An 8,147-nucleotide genomic window follows, 5' to 3' on the forward strand; every position below is an offset into this window, starting at 1 on the left:
GGAGAAGGGGATCCTGGTAATGAAGAGGGGGAAGAGAGAAACAGGGATGGGGGAAGAGGAGAGAGAGGGAAGATTGGGGAGGAGAAGGGAAGAGTCTGAGAGGGGGAGAAGTAGAGAGGATCTGGGATTGAGGGAAGGAAGGAGAGAGGGTGTGGGTTGGGGAGAGAGGGAGAGGAAGGATGTTACCAGGATATGTGGGACTGAGGGGGGGTCGGGGGAGGAAGAATCCACATTGGGAGATATGGAGATGCCCCTTCCCCCCTCATTAGCCCTGCTCCTTCTTTGCGTCTCCTTTCCCTCCCCTCCACCTCTGGGCCTGGCTGACTGCCCCTACACTCGGGCAGGTTGTCCAAGGGTGGAGGGGAGGATATGCAAGTGGGCCAGGGGGTACACAGCTTGCCTATTTCCCCTCCATCATCATCATCATCACCCCCCCCCCCCCCCCACTTGGCACTCTGAATGGCAAGTCCAGTTTGCCCATCCATATGAACAGCTCTGAGTGAGGGAAAGAGGGAAGGGAGCAGGCCATCCCACTCCCGAATTAGATCGACTCTGCTGTGCTTGACTCCCCATTTCCCTGGGGACCTGGCAATTCCACAACAAAGGCCAAAATTTGCAACCCTTGCCACAGAGCTATAGGGACCAGGGGCCCTACCAGAACTTCCCCACAGAATTACAGGGATGTGCATTAATTTGAAACAAATGGGTAAAATACAATGATTTTGACCATTTTTGTTTTATTTGTAGCCCCCAAAACAAATGGAGAGTGCCCAGAATATAAACACATTTTTTTAAATTAATTTATGTTTCCCCATTCAAGACTATAGCCCATAGAAAAGAATGCAAGGAGACTGGGGGTTTTCTCTTGACGATAACTAGCAACCAAGCAATACCTGTGGGTAGTAATCTAAGCAGAGCTGAGGCGGGAGAAGTAAGCAAGTAGACAGGATGGAGGATCAATCAAGGTGAAACATTTTTTTAACTAGCCTATAGCTGGCAGTTGGTTCAAGTGATGCTGATGTCCTCTCACTGAAAGGTATGATCACGTGCAAAGAAACTCCATTTTCTCTGTCTTTTTGGAAGCTGTCTTAGAGGGAAAGAAAAGGTTCTTGAAAAGGAGAGAGAATAATTTTGACATTGCAAAGGGCTTGTTGTTATCTTCACTGCTGCAGTCCCAGGGCTCTCACTGTCAGAGAGAGACAAGCACTGCATTCTGTCTTTTCATTGGGCAGTGGAGACAGAAAAGCAGTTAACAGGAGAGATTTCTTTTTGTCTCTGACTCTGCACAGTGTATTGCTTATAGTGCCATCTGCAGAGTTAGAACAGAAAAGCAGCCTTGCCAACATTTGTCAATTTCTCCTCTGTCTGACACTTTTTTGTGTGTTTACAGAAAGAGCAGTGCATGCACAAACACTGTGTATATGTGTGGGTTTGTGAGAGAGAAGTTTTTGCACACTGGAAGGAATAGCCAGATAACAAGGTGTTTGTGCCATTGGCAAGATGCTAACTTAACTGGGCAGCACTTGCTCAGCACCAAAGAGAATTCAGTCTGTCAACTTGGTTTTGTGTTAACGCTAATCTTCAAGGCTTCAGCCTCCATTACTCAAATCCCAAATCTACTTTCTGCTTGAACAGTGCTTCTGAACCCTGGTCCAATGCACTCTAACCAGTAAAATATTCCTCCCTCCCTGCAGTATTGTGAGAGTCAAAGGTAACATCCGCATACACAGCATTGGCATTCTCAGTTGCAAAAAAACACAAGGAGGGAGTGACCCACTTCAGTTTATGGGGAAGCAAAGACTTATTAACGTGCAGCAATGTCTACGAAGGGAAAAAAAAAGAGCCACATCTGAATAAAATGCATGAGCCGTGGGGCTGGACAGACCTGGGGCTGGACAGACGTGGCTTCCATTCCTGAGCCAGACCCCCTGCTCCTTGAGGCAGCCCCGAGGTGGTGCCCACAGCCCTGGTTGGGGGTAGGGTGGAGGGGAAACATCAGCCATCGCCCAGCAGCGACACCTAAAGACCAGACTGAGGCACCACACTGGCCGAGTTCCGGAGCCAGCTGCAGCTTGCAGCCCCCCCCGGCTGAGGACCGATGCTGCAGTGACATGGAGGAGGGTGAAAATTCCCATGTAGTTCCAGAGGAAGACTCATAGCACCGTAGCCTAATAGAGGCCGGTTACCAGTGAGCTGGAAGCCAGAGGATCTGCCAAGCCAAACACCCCTGCAAAGAGTGAATTGTGCACGTGTAAGCATTAATGTAATGACTACAGTACTTGAATGTAATCCGCTTTGAAGTGCTGAAAAGCGGAATCCAAAAAAAAAAGATAATAATAATGTAATGAGGAAAGCTAAACAGAGCGTTCTGTCTGATAAATGCGAATTCACGACATGCAAGGAATCCTTCCATACATCCATTCACCAAAACTACCTCTGGGGGTTACGATGATGCCCCACTGCCTGCACGTTAGGAAGCTACTCAGGGCCTTGCTATTTAGGGAGACATCCAATAGCCTTTCATGTACCCCCTTTATGTTTTTTGATTGATATCATTTTGTCTAGCAAGAGATGTCTTATTCAGCTAGGGTTGGGTGCATACATAGACAATGTTTTGTAGCTGCCCTGCTATCTGTGGGTGGTTTTCGAGAACGATGGATTAGGTGATCCTGCGATGCATGAAGAAATGTGACTTGGTCAATGACAATCCTGAGGCCTGCTGTCTAGAGTAGTGAGGCAGGGATTTATAGACTGCTTTCACTGTGAATTCTTCATTTTTCTCCACTTTGTTGGCCTGTGTACTGTTTTATATTGCTAGTCTGCCTGTTATTTGGTCTGTAGTTTCATTTATGACCAGTTACTGGTATGGAAATGATTATTACTGTAAACTCTTAATTGTACTTCACACTGAGGGACCAAAATAAATAAAATAAGCAAAGATTTGTGTATGAGGATTTTTCCCCTAAAGTTTTCCTCTAGTGCAGACTTTGTAAGTTTCAATACCTTTTTATATCATTATTAACAAAGCAGACGGGGCTGTCGAGCCCACCTCGGTCCCCTCTTCAGATGCTGCTTCCTATTAGCGAGGAGAGAGGGCGTGATTGTGCTCAAGGTGGGCATTAAGAAAGCACACTCAAGGAACAGCAGTAGGCTGGGTTACTGCATGGCAATCAGAAATGAGGGGCCCTGGTTTCAAGAGTTTCGACAAACATTGCATAAAGAAAAACAGGGCCGAGGGCTTGCAAAACACTTCCTCATCGTGTGACTGACTGCAGCAAACCCATGCATTAAACGCCACGTCATCACCAACATCTCCCAGTGCTCCATTAAATCACAGAACTATTTTTTGCCTATACTTTTGTAGCAAGGACACCGTAAAATGGAGTTTGTGAGGATGGCAACAAATGGCACTAAACCAAACACAATTTTCAGTGTCATCATGTCTTTTTCCTGACAATGGCCTGGATTTATCAAAATGCACCAAATATCACATGCGATAGGAAAAGGGGCGTGTTTTATGGTAACAAGCAGTTTATCGCAAAGTGCACTATCTTAGCGCTTCACATAGGGATTAACGCAAACTACCTGGGTAACATCAAGCTAGATTGAGAGAACACTGCACAAATCTCATCTTTGGGTGACTTTCCTCACTCCGAAAATCATCAAATCTTCACAAGAGAGCACTGTTCTGTTCGTACGTCGCACTCTGAATGTCAAACCTCTACACTAATACCTAAACCTCACCTCGAGTTACTAGGTGGGCCTCATATAGAGGTATAAATACCTACCTAATATGAGAGCCTTATAGCTAATCTATCTCTCTCTCTCTCCCCTCCCCCTAGCAGCTGAAAACACCATATGTTATAGTGTTTTCGCATGCGATAAAGGCGTTTTCGCATGAGTTAAAGCTGCTTTTTGCATGAGAAAATGCCTTAACACATGCGAAAATGCCATATAACACTTTGATAAATGACCCCCTATGTATTCAGGCGCTGGGTGGTGTTTGTGGTACATTTTGGTTATCAGACTGCATACATCCAAAGGATAAAAGTCCCACGGAGGTACAGGATCCCACAACTGATGTCTGACTGTAAATGTACTCCTACGAACGTACACATGAAGAGATAAAAACCTAAAAGAGAATTCTAATGGATAAATCAATCTCATCATCCAGAAAGATGAAAGGTCCTGCCTGGCTGAAAAAGTACCTTGGAGATCAATCTATCCCTCCATCAGTAATCCCCCCCCCCCCCCATTCCTGTAAAGGACCTGGAAGGCTCGTTGATACCAGTAAGATGACAAGTGGCAGCTGGGCCTGTCTGGCAGGCTGCAGGTTCTGTGATAATGGAAATGCAGGTGCTCACATAGTCAGGTCTGTCTTCCTACAAGGCTTGCTAATAATGCTAACTATTTAGAACATAATGGATAACAGAAATCAAAGCTATCAGCTGGGTCTGTCTGGCAGGGTGCAAGTTCTGTAATGACTAGAAGTCCTAGGGGAAGCACGGACAACCACTTAGCCAAATCTGGCAGAGTACCTAGACGGTCAGGTGTATGGTTAGCAGCCATGCTAGTATTGCTGCCTGTTTATAGATTATTACAGAGCCTTGTGGTTAGGTATGGGAAAGGTGGGGGCGGGAGAGAACTAAGAGGGGTTTTGCATGCTCATCTACTACAAAGGAAGAGAAAATATAAATCGTCCTGAATAATGAGAAATCTTGTTCTGTGGCAAGCAGCTGCAATGTATACTTAGCAGCACCGCGGACAGGATAACTGGGCAGACGGGATGGTATTTTTGACACCTTGATCTCCGTACAAATCCCTGGGGCACTCCACCATTTACCTCTCACCTCTGGGAAAACTGACCAGTTGGTCTTAGTCTTGGTTTCCTAGCCTTTAACCATTTACAGCCCACAGTAAAGACATTACCACCCCTCCCATGACTTTTTATAATTCCTCCCTCATGAAGGACTTTATCAAATGCTTTCTGAAAATCCAAATCCGCTACACCAACCAGCTTGCTTTTATCCAGATAGCTATTTATACCTTCAAAATGGTCTTTCTTCTGCTGCCGTTAGCACAGCTGAGAGCATCCAGATTTTGCGGTCAGCACCACAAGGATCTTGGCGGCTAAGCAAGTTTGCTGGAAAATCTCATAGGCATCAACCATTTTGGTTAGCCTGAGAGCTATTGTCCCTCGTCTGGGCGACAGAGTATCGCCACAATTTTACCATTATAGCTCTCCTGTAAGTTACATTTGTATCAATAACCCAAGGAAATATTCAGAGAGAGTAAGGGATTAGCAAAATTTGTTTTGTAATGAATATAAACGGATACAACTATCTGTAATTTTTACTCCAACAGCACACTCTGTCATGCTACGGAGAACCCAAATACGAAAAGGCCAAAATGTCCAAAACTGACACCTTTTGTTTCAAAGGACAAACGTTTCGGGTACATTCCTGAAAACTACAGAAAGATCCCAAAGCGTCTGTCCTTCGGATCCCTGACTTAACTAATGCCTCCTTCTGAGAAGGTTAAAGTGCACTGGAACTGCTCTTCAAAAGCTTCCAGGAAAGGCCCGGTGGCTTCCTCGACCGTGACATCCCTGTTGAGCTCCCGGCTCAGAGAGGTGACCCCTTTCCCTTCGAGTCCACACGGAACGATGTGGTCAAACCATGTTAAGTCCATATTGCAGTTCAGAGCCAATCCATGAGAAGTGATGAATCTTCCGCAATGGACGCCTGGAAAAAAAACAGAGATCCAAAAGCCAATGTCACATAGGCCAGAAATAGAAGCACGTGACACAGAAACCATACATAACAGCTGTTTTCCTTTCCCGTCACCCCACCTTGATCGGTGGCATTTTCCTGGCCCACCCTCAACCAATATGCTGAAAGATGTTTGAATGAAATGAATTTTCAGACCTGCGGGCAATAACAGGGCCGAAGCTGTGACAGCCTTATTACTGCTGCTCACTGATTTCAAACTTGTGCCTGATGTGAGTGCTGTGCTCGGCTTTTGAAATCCCTGAGCAAACTTCCCTTACACTTCATTTAATAAGTGCACCCTCCCATCTCCCTTAATATTCATGGCAACAGCATCATTTCATGAGGGTCGCTGTGATGTCTGGAGGAAACTGCAAAATCTCATGGTGTGAGTCGTGGTCGAGAAATCTTGCACACTGCACCGATTTTGGCCACGACCGTGTTTTGGGGATACTTGTAAAATACAGCGCTAGCAAATTTAGAACGAACATGAATTTCATTCGTGTTCGAACTTCTCTGGTGTCGGACCACTGAAGAAAAGTGTTCGCTCTTGGCACGACACCTGTACAACAAGCCCCAGGAATGGGGAAGCTCCATATGAAAGATTGTGCCTGTAGGGATTAAGGTTTGTTTTTTTTTAATGAAATTTTCTTTATCATGACAGTGAACACTTTCATTTGTTTTACTGCATTCCGGTGCTAAGATCCCTCCAGGATCACAGGGACCTGCTTGATCCCTCAGACAAAAAGGCTGAATTAACTCAAGACTGAAACTTCTGAGCATGGAGCACGCCACAATTATGATGTGAAACCAAAATTCAGATGTAATTTGGAATTACTTGTTAACTACTTGCTATTTGAAAACACTTTGCTTTAGGGTAAAAGTCACAGAGCATCCATATCTTGGGAAATTTTGGGGCCGATGCAATGAATGTGCACTGAAAGCAGGCGTTTGAACAGTCAGCACCCATTTTCTTTAATGTGCCCCCCCCGCGTTGGACGTGAGTTGTAGAGGCGCTAATACCCGCGTCCAACTGTGGGTTATACAGTGCGCGTCCAACTGCGGGTTATAGTGTGCTCAGTTGAGTCTGAGAAATCTTTCATGCTTGCACAACCTACAACGTGCCCCAGCAGCTTCCGCCTTAAGCCTAATGACTGGCAGGGGCTAAGACTTGCAGCTTCACAACTTATGCCAAACCCACTTTTTTGCTCCAATATTTCCAGTACCCAGGCAGGGACATAAAAGGCTACAGGAGGGGCTCCCACCTCACTCCCAGGGCAACCGAACAGGCTGTTCCAGTCCGGGTTTGGTTCCCCCCTCCTCGGTGCATGATGGGAGTTGTAGTTCTGATCCCTGCCCCCGCACCGCTTGCCTCACCACATAAGGAGATTGCATTCAAAAGGAAAAAAACTGTGAGTTTGAACGTCAGAACTACGATTCCCTGCGTGCACCGGGGCAAAGTCAGGCCTGGCTCCAGCCCCCCCTCCTCCTCCTCACCGATGGCGCAGATCTTGTCGTCCCGCACCCAGACGCCCGTGTCCGGGGAGCGGCGGGCCTGCACCTCGAAGCGGCGGCACAGGCCGAGGGCGGTCTCCTCCAGCTCGGCCACGTAGGCGCGCAGGGACAGGCGCAGGGCGCGCAGGTCCAGCAGCGGGTAGCAGACGAGCTGGGCCCGTGGAAGGTGACCAGGCCGCCGCGCTCGGTGCGGTGGAAGGCGGCGCCCAGCCGCCGCAGCCGCGCCTCCTCGGCCTGCGGGTAGGGCCCCCGCCGGAGGCCCACCGTGTAGACGGGCTCGTGCTCGCAGAGGAGCAGCGCGTGGGGAGGGGGCGGCCGGGGCTCCGCTCGGCCCTCGCCGCGGGCCTCCAGGTGCCGGCGCACGCCGCGCCGCTGCAGCTCCAGCCCCGCCGCGTACGGGAGGCGGCCCAGGCGCAGCACCTGCACCACAGGCCGAGGCCCCGGCCCTGGCCTCATGCCTGGCGGAGGGAGGGGGAGCGGGCGGCAGTCACGAGGTCGGGACTACCGCCTCCCCGCGGTCCTTCCGGTAGGCTGATTCGGGCCAGCAGGCGGCTGAAGTTCGGATTTTTTTTTTTTTATTATTATTATTGCCCAGCGATGGCGACATCGAGAACTACAACTCCCTACATGCAAAGGGGCAAAACCAGGACGGTCGAGCTGGCGGGAAGTGGCAGCCTGGGCAGCAAACAATTACATTTCTGGCAATATTATGGGGAGGGGAAATAACCTTTATTTCTTGGGTGTGTGTAACATAGGAGTAGCCTAGTGTTTAGAGCAGCAGACTGGAATCTAGGGTTTAAATCTCACTGCTGCTCCTTGTGACTTTGGGCAAGTCATTTTACTCTCCATTGCCTCAGGCACAAA

At 48.2% G+C, this 8,147-nt stretch overlaps 1 pseudogene; it reads right to left on the reverse strand.

Moving 5' to 3' along the window:
- Positions 1-5,292: 5,292 nt before the first annotated feature.
- LOC115091833 lies at positions 5,293-7,835 on the reverse strand (annotated as a pseudogene).
- Positions 7,836-8,147: the final 312 nt, after the last annotated feature.

The sequence above is a fragment of the Rhinatrema bivittatum genome, chromosome 5 (genome assembly GCF_901001135.1).
Source record: "Rhinatrema bivittatum chromosome 5, aRhiBiv1.1, whole genome shotgun sequence".
NCBI lineage: Eukaryota > Metazoa > Chordata > Amphibia > Gymnophiona > Rhinatrematidae > Rhinatrema > Rhinatrema bivittatum.